Raw genomic sequence first — 9080 nt, forward strand, 5'->3', positions numbered from 1 at the left:
TCAGCTTTCATGTCCATACATGACTACTGGAAAAACCATAGCTTTGACTATGCAGACCTTTGTCGGCAAACTTCTCCCCCTGACTAAATTGGAAATGCCTGGAGGGCAAAGGTGCATGGCACAGATACTTCTAAGAATTGATGTCCAGATCCTCAAACTCTATTCATACTCTTTGCTAAGACACATCTTCTGGAGAAGATGCTCTTTGGTCCAGGTCTATCTTTTTCACACCCATCCTCTCTAAATTTACAAAAGGCTCTAAGCCCTGGTTTTTACCCACAATCTTACCCTGGGGGTAAATACCTTCAGGGTACCAACCACAGGTAAAGAACTCTGAAGACTGGATAAGGCATTTTGCAAGTGGAGCAATTGCCAGTTCTTTGCTTTCAAAATAGAGTTGAAAGAGGTTCTGATTTTGTTGTCATTAAAAACAACTTTAAAAGAAATTTCTGGTTGCACCCCACAGCATGTGGGACCTTTAATTCCCTGACCAGGGGTCGAACCCCTGCCTTTTGCAATTGGAAGACAAAGTCTTAACCACCAGACTGCCAGGGAAATCCCCCCAAAATAACTTTTGGTTATTTTCAAAATAAATATTTTGAAAATATTAAACATTTTAATATTAAATGTTAAATATTAAAAATAATAAACATTTTCAAAATAATCACTATGTAATTTTTTGGCTTGAAACTCTAAGAATTAAAAAAGTTATGTGACATTATTATAACAAAACTCCCTTCATTTCATCTACTTATTTATTTGAACATGGTTTCTCAGAGCTTCTATTTATAAAAGTTAAAAATAGATATAAAATTGATGCTGAACCCAGCTTCATTCCAGTAGTAACATCCATAAATTCACAAACTAACTGAAAAAAAATCGATTTCAGTAAGAGACATATTTCCAATATTGTTTCACTCTTTGTTTAATAATTATTTTTCAAAAGATATATGTTATGTTGCTTTGATCAATTGTGTATTAGTACAATAATAAGTGATATTTCAATCCAGGAGAAATTTTAAAACATAGAGGCTTAGAGTCAAAGGAAAATTTAAATTATTTAAATTTCAAAATTTCTTAAATTGCAATCATATATATAAATTTCTAGCAGAGTATGAATAAAGTAATCAATAACAGACTTTCCAGCATAAAATGTATTACCTTAGGATAACATTCTGGAAAAGGAAGCAAAATGCAACTGTAAGTTCAAGAAGAAAAAAAAATAATGATGTAGCATTTCTGCCTGTTAAAGTGAGCTTGTTCTGGTATTTTCTTGAAGTGAAAGATAGTATCAAATCCTGATGATGCTTACATTCAGGTGATGATGGAACAGTTTTATATAGCAAGTGTATCCTTTTTTTTTTAAAGTTTGGGCTACACTGGGTCTTTGTAGCTTTTGCGCGGACTTTCTCTAGTTGCAGCAAGCAGGGGCTGCTCCTTGTGCTACTTGGGCCTCTCATGGCAGTGGTTCCTCTTGTGGAGCACAGGCTTTAGGCTCTCGAGCTTCAGTAGTTGTAGCACACAGGCTTAGTTGCTCCATGGCTCGTGGAATCTTCCTGGACCAGGGATCAAACCCATGTCCCCTGCATTGGCACATGGATTCTTATCCACTGTGCCACCAGGGAAGTCCAAACAAGTATATCTTTTACAGTGGCTTATATTTAAGATGTTTCAGTGAACAATATTAAAATGTGCCACCTAGCCTGCATGTGGACCAGCAGATCCATTCTCCAATCTACCTCTCCCGTCTTCTCTCCCCTGGTTGGCTGACTTGGTTGGAGGACATCAAGGGCTCTGTGCCTCTAGCCTCAACTTGGATTTGGTCACTGGGAAGCCCTGGCAGGACACAGAATGGAGGGAGGAGCGAGATTAGGATCTTTATCCCCTTTGTTCTCACCTCTGGACATCTAGTCATTCTGGCCCTGACCCTGGATGGAAAGTCACTGCTCCTCTTAAGGCAGAAAAATTGCCCTTTAGACCTTAGGTGGTAACACCCTAGCTGTTGCTCTTCCCAGTTTCCTGCATGATCCCTGGTGATTTCCCTACACCTTGACTACACCTTCTAAATTAGCTCCTTTGTACATATGACCTGCTTGAATTATCTTAATTTGAGTGTGTTATTTGTTTCCTGTTGGAATCCTCTCAAATGCAGTTTTAAAAAAATACTTTAAGTTGGCATGAGAGCAAAAAGTCTGAAGACCACTGATTCAGACTGCTGCAGGAAGGGGGACCGCTTCTGGGGACCGCTTCCAGGGCCCGAGAGTGGGCTCTTGTCTAACACTTGGAAATGACTTGTTCAAGGAAATACACATGCTGACAAAGCCAGAGGCTTGTACTGGGAAGGGTGCCCAGGTGGAGAGCAGCAGGGTAGTGAAGTGAAAGTCGCTCAGTTGTGTCCGATTCTTTGCGACCCCATGGCCTATAGCCTGCCAGGCTCCTCTGTCCAAGGAATTCTCCAGGCAATTCTACTGGAGTGAGTAGCCGTTCCTTTCTCTGGGGATGGTCTCCAGCATTGCAGGCAGATTCTTTACCACCTAAGCCACCAGAAAAGCCCAAGAATACTGGAGTTGATAGCCTGTCCCTTCTTCAGGGGATCTTCCTGACCCAGGAATCAAACTGGGGTCTCCTGCATCACAGGTAGATTCTTCATCAGCTGAGCTACTAGGGAGGGTGCCCAGGTGGAGAGCAGCAGGGTAAAGGAACCCGAAAGAGCTGCTCTGCCACGTGGCTCTCAGCCTCTGATGTTTTGGTGATGGGATTAGTTCATTTGACTCAGGGTCCTTCTTAGTGGCACACATCTGGACTGGCATCTACTGTCTCCTTTTGACCTTTCCTGAATTCTTCTGGTTGGTGGTAGCTTGTTAGTCCCACATTTTTAAACAGGACCTCTTGTTCTAAGGTAATTCATACAAGTAGCTATATTTTGCCTGACCAGGCCAAGTGGTTTCAGTGTTTCCCCTAACAAGACTGTAGCCTCATTTGTTCACTCAACAAACACTGATTGCATCATGCCCAGTGTTCATTTACAAAGATGAATTAGTCGGCCACCTCACGCCCATTAGGATGGTTATTATCAAAAACACAGAAAACAACTTTGCTGTACAGCAGAGATATAATTAATTCAATTAAAAAATTAAAAAACACAGAAAACAAGTGTTGGCAAGGATGTGGAGAAATCGGGACCCTTGTGCACTGTTGGTAGGAACGTAAAAGGATGCCGAAGCTGTGAAAAACAGTATGCAGCTTCCTCAAAAAGATTAAACATAGAATTACCCGACGGCCCAGCAATTCCACTTCTTGGCATAGGGTCTCGAAGACACCCTCCTGTGCACACCCATGTTCACAACAGCATCATTCACAATAGCAAAAGCAAGGGAGCAACCCAACTGTCCGGCCACTTAAATGCATTATCAAAATGCAGTATATTCATACAATGGAATCATATTTGGCCTTAAAAAAATTCTGACCCATGCTGCAACATGAATGAACTTTGAAGATGTAATACTAAGCGAAACAAGCTAGTAACAAAAGGACAAAAAATACATGATATGTATGATTCCATACATATCCATGATATGTATGAGGTACTTTAAAGGCAGAAAGTAGAATGGGGAGTTGCTGGGGGGTGTTGGAGAAGACCCTGATGCTGGGAGGGATTGGGGGCAGGAGGAGAAGTGGACGACAGAGGATGAGATGGCTGGATGGCATCACTGACTCAATGGACGTGAGTCTGAGTGAACCCCGGGAGTTGGTGATGGACAGGGAGGCCTGGCATGCTGTGATTCATGGGGTTGCAAAGAGTCGGACATGACTGAGCAACTGAACTGAACTGAACTGAACTGAGGGGAGGGCAGAAGGAGGAATTATTGTTTAATAGATACAGAGTTTCAGATTTACAAGAAGAAAAGAGTTACGGGGATGGACGGTGGTGACGGCTGCACAACGATGTGTTTTATGTATTTATTTGGCTGCGTTGGGTGTTAGTTGCTGTCAGTAGGCGGTATCTTTGTTGAATCATGTAGGATCCTTTGTGGTGGAGCATGGATTCTCTAGTTGTGGAGTGCGGGCTCAGTAGTTATGCCTTGTTGCTCTGCAGCAAGTGGGATCTTAGTTCCCTAACTGTAACAGGAGGGAAAGGGGCAGGGCATAACTTTTGGAAGAATGACATAGCCCAAGGACACAACATAAACTGATTAGAATCAAGTGGAACCAAGATGGCAGACAAGACTAGACCTTGATCCCCAGTCAGCAAGTGAAATGACACACCAAGAGGTGCCTTGACATTTCCAAGGCACTGATAAAAGACCAAGGAGTGGGTACTGGCCCAAATCCTGGGAATCTCCACCCCTTCCCAAAAATAGTTGGAATAGTCCTCCCATGCCTGCCTGCTAAATCACTTTCAGTTCAGTTCAGTCGCTTAGTTGTGTCCGACTCTTTGTGACTCCATGAATCACAGCACGCCAGGCCTCCCTGTCCATCACCAACTCCCAGAGTTCACCCAGACTCACGTCCATCGAGTCAGTGATGCCATTCAGCCATCTCATCCTCTGTCGAACCCTTCTCCTCCTGCCCCCAATCCCTCCCAGCATCAGAGTCTTTTCCAATGAGTCAACTCTTCGAATGAGGTGGCCAAAGTACTGGAGTATCAGCTTTAGCATCATTCCTTCCAAAGAAATCCCAGGGCTGATCTCCTTCAGAATGGACTGGTTGGATCTCCTTGCAGTCCAAGCGACTCTCAAGAGTCTTTTCCAACACCACAGTTCAAAGGCATCAATTCTTCAGCGCTCAGCCTTCTTCACAGTCCAACTCTCACATCCATACATGACCACAGGAAAAACCATAGCCTTGACTAGACGAACCTTTGTTGGCAAAGTAATGTCTCTGCTTTTGAATATGCTATCTAGGTTGGTCATAACTTTCCTTCCAAGGAGTAAGCGTCTTTTAATTTCATGGCTGCAGTCACCATCTGCAGTGATTTTGGAGCCCCCAAAAATAAAGTCTGACACTGTTTCCACTGTTTCCCCATCTATTTCCCATGAAATAGGTGGGACCAGATGTCATGATCTTCGCCAACTTTTTCACTCTCCACTTTCATCAAGAGGCTTCTTAGTTCCTCTTCACTTTCTGCCATAAAGGTGGTGTCATCTGCATATCTGAGGTTATTGATATTTCTCCCGGCAATCTTGATTCCAGCTTGTGCTTCTTCCAGTCCAGCGTTTCTCATGATGTACTCTGCATATAAGTTAAATAAGCAGGGTGACAATATACAGCCTTGACATACTCCTTTTCCTATTTAGAACCAGTCTGTTGTTCCATGTCCAGTTCTAACTGTTGCTTCCTGATCTGCATACAGATTTCTCAAGAGGCAGATCAGGTGGTCTGGTATTCCCATCTCTTTCAGAATTTTCCACAGTTTATTGTGATCCACACAGTCAAAGGCTTTGGCATAGTCAATAAAGCAGAAATAGATGCTTTTCTGGAACTCTTTTGCTTTTTCCATGATCCAGCGGATGTTGGCAATTTGATCTCTGGTTCCTCTGCCTTTTCTAAAACCAGCTTGAACATCAGGAAGTTCACGGTTCACATATTGCTGAAGCCTGGCTTGGAGAATTTTGAGCATTACTCAAACTACCACATAATTGCACTCATCTCACAGGCATTCTTTGGCATTGCCTTTCTTTGGGATTGGAATGAAAACTGACCTTTTCCAGTCCTGTGGCCACTGCTGAGTTTTCCAAATTTGCTGGCATATTGAGTGCAGCACTTTCACAGCATCATCTTTCAGGATTTGGAATAGCTCAACTGGAATTCCATCACCTCCACTAGCTTTGTTCATAGTGATGCTTTCTAAGGCCCACTTGACTTCACATGCCAGGATGTCTGGCTCTAGGTGAGTGATCACACCATCATGATTATCTGGGTCGTGAAGATCTTTTTTGTATAGTTCTTCTGTGTATTCTTGCCATCTCTTCTTAATATCTTCTGCTTCTGTTAGGTCCGTACCATTTCTGTGCTTTATCGAGCCCATCTTTGCATGAAATATTCCCTTGGTATCTCTGATTTTCTTGAAGAGATCTCTAGTCTTTCCCATTCTGTTGTTTTCCTCTATTTCTTTGCATTGATAGCTGAAGAAGGCTTTCTTATCTCTTCTTGCTATTCTTTGGAACTCTGCATTCAGATGCTTATATCTTTCCTTTTCTCCTTTGCTTTTCGCTTCTCTTCTTTTCACAGCTATTTGTAAGGCCTCCCCAGACAAACATTTTGCTTTTTTGCATTTCTTTTCCATGGGGATGGTCTTGATCCCTGTCTCCTGTACAATGTCACGAACCTCATTCCATAGTTCATCAGGCACTCTATCTATCAGATCTAGGCCCTTAAATCTATTTCTCACTTCCACTGTATAATCATAAGGGATTTGATTTAGGTCATACCTGAATGGTCTAGTGGTTTTACCTAGTTTCTTCAATTTAAGTCTGAATTTGGCAATAAGGAGTTCATGATCTGAGCCACAGTCAGCTCCTGGTCTTGTTTTTGTTGACTGTATAGAGCTTTTCCATCTTTGGCTGCAAAGAATATAATCAATCTGATTTCGGTGTTGACCATCTGGTGATGTCCATGTGTAGAGTGTTCTCTTGTGTTGTTGGAAGAGGGTGTTTGCTATGACCAGTGCATTTTCTTGGCAAAACTCTATTAGTCTTTGCCCTGCTTCATTCCGTATTCCAAGGCCAAATTTGCCTGTTACTCCAGGTGTTTCTTGACTTCCTACTTTTGCATTCCAGTGCCCTATAATGAAAAGGACATCTTTTTTGGGTGTTAGTTCTAAAAGGTCTTGTAGGTCTTCATAGAACCGTTGAACTTCAGCTTCTTCAGTGTTACTGGTTGGGGCATAGACTTGGTTTACTGTGATATTGAATGGTTTGCCTTGGAAATGAACAGAGATCATTCTGTCGTTTTTGAGATTGCATCCAAGTACTGCATTTCAGACTCTTTTGTTGACCATGATGGCTACTCCATTTCTTCTGAGGGATTCCTGACCGCAGTAGTAGATATAATGGTCATCTGAGTTAAATTCACCCATTCCAGTCCATTTTAGTTCGCTGATTCCTAGAATGTCGACATTCATTCTTGCCATCTCTTGTTTGACCACTTCCAATTTGCCTTGATTCATGGACCTGACATTCCAGGTTCCTGTGCAATATTGCTCTTTACAGCATTGGACCTTGCTTCTATCACCAGTCACATCCACAGCTGGGTATTGTTTTTGCTTTGGCTCCATCCCTTCATTCTTTCTGGAGTTATTTCTCCACTGATCTCCAGTAGCATATTGGGCACCTACTGACCTGGGGAGTTTCTCTTTCAGTATCCTATCATTTTGCCTTTTCATACTGTTCATGGGGTTCTCAAGGCAAGAATACTGAAGTGGTTTGCCATTCCCTTCTCCAGTGGACCACATTCTGTCAGATCTCTCCACTATGACCCGCCCATCTTGGGTTGCCCCACGGGCGTGGCTTAGTTTCATTGAGTTAGACAAGGCTGTGGTCCTAGTGTGATTAGATTGTCTAGTTTTCTGTGAGTATGGTTTCAATGTGTCTGCCCTCTGATGCCCTCTTGCAACACTTACCGTCTTACTTGGGTTTCTCTTACCTTGGGCGTGGGGTATCTCTTCACGGCTGCTCCAGCAAAGCGCAGCCACTGCTCCTTACCTTGGACGAGGGGTATCTCCTCACCGCCACCCTTCCTGACCTTCAGCGTGGGATAGCTCCTCTAGGCCCTCCTGTGCCCGCGCAGCCACAGCTCCTTGGACATGACTAAACTTTAGTCATGTCCAACTCTGTGCAACCCTATGCATGCCAGGCTCCTCTGTCCATGGGATTCTTCAGGCAAGAATACCAGAGATAGTCCTCCCACTCATTTGCATATGAAATTGCCCAGCCTATAAAAACTAACCACTCCACATTTCTAGGCAGCACGCACCCTCTGTGATGGCCCACATATTGTCGTGAAGTGTGCTTCTCTCTAAATCTGAATAAATCCACTTCTTACCTATCACTCTGTCTCTCACTGAATTCTTTCTGTGATGAGACATCAAGAACCTGAGCCCTGAAACCAGGTACCATGGGTTTGGGCTGGGTTTGAGTCCCAACCATGTGGGTTCAAGTCCCAGGTAGAGTTTTGGCTGGGTTTGAGTTCCAGTCACCTGGGTTTAAGTCCCAAGCAGCGTTTTGACTGGGTTCAAGTCCCAAGCTGGGTTTGGCTGGGTTCTAATCCCAGGACATGGGTTCAAGTCCCAATCTGAGGTAAATGGTTTCACAACCAGAGATCGAACCATTCCCTGCATTGTCAGGCGTTTTCTTAACCACTGGACCTCCAGCGAAGTCCCAACAATGTGTTTTTAATACCATGAACTGTCCACTTAAAGATGGCTAAGGTGGCAAATTTTGCATATATTTCAACACAATAAAAAAAAAGAAAGATGAACTACATGGGGTTCCACTCCTCATGTAATAATTTAGTGTGAGAGAAGACATACAATTAAGCAAAGAGCAATATAACAATATAATTTGTACTTTATTTATTTACTTATTCATTTTTTATTTGGCTGCACCAACTTTTGGTTGCAGCATGAGGGATCTTTAGTTACAGCACGTGACATCTAGTTTTCTGACTAGGGAACAAACCCCAGCCCTCTGCACCAAGAGCCTGGACTCTTAGCCATTGGACCACCAGGGGACCCCCGAGATACGTACTTTAGTAAAGATATGGACACGTTGTGAGAGGACTGTAGAGAGAGCAACTAATTCTACCTGGGGGAATTGGGAGGGGCTTCCCATAGGAGGTTTTATTTGGTTTATGGCATTGAAGATAAGTAAGAGCTTGCTTGGCAGTAAGAAGGAGAAAGGACATTTGAGGCAAAGGGGCAACGTCAATCAAATCAGGAGAACCAAAGATTGCTAGGGGATTGGTGAGTCATGGATGGGTGTTCAAAAGTAGTTCAGAACATACGAAGAATAAAGGAAAGCATTTGTATATATGATTAAATTAAGATTAAAAACGTAAATGGCAAAAGACATTATGAACAA

This window comes from Bubalus bubalis, chromosome 2 (genome assembly GCF_019923935.1).
Source record: "Bubalus bubalis isolate 160015118507 breed Murrah chromosome 2, NDDB_SH_1, whole genome shotgun sequence".
In the NCBI taxonomy this organism is placed as follows: domain Eukaryota; kingdom Metazoa; phylum Chordata; class Mammalia; order Artiodactyla; family Bovidae; genus Bubalus; species Bubalus bubalis.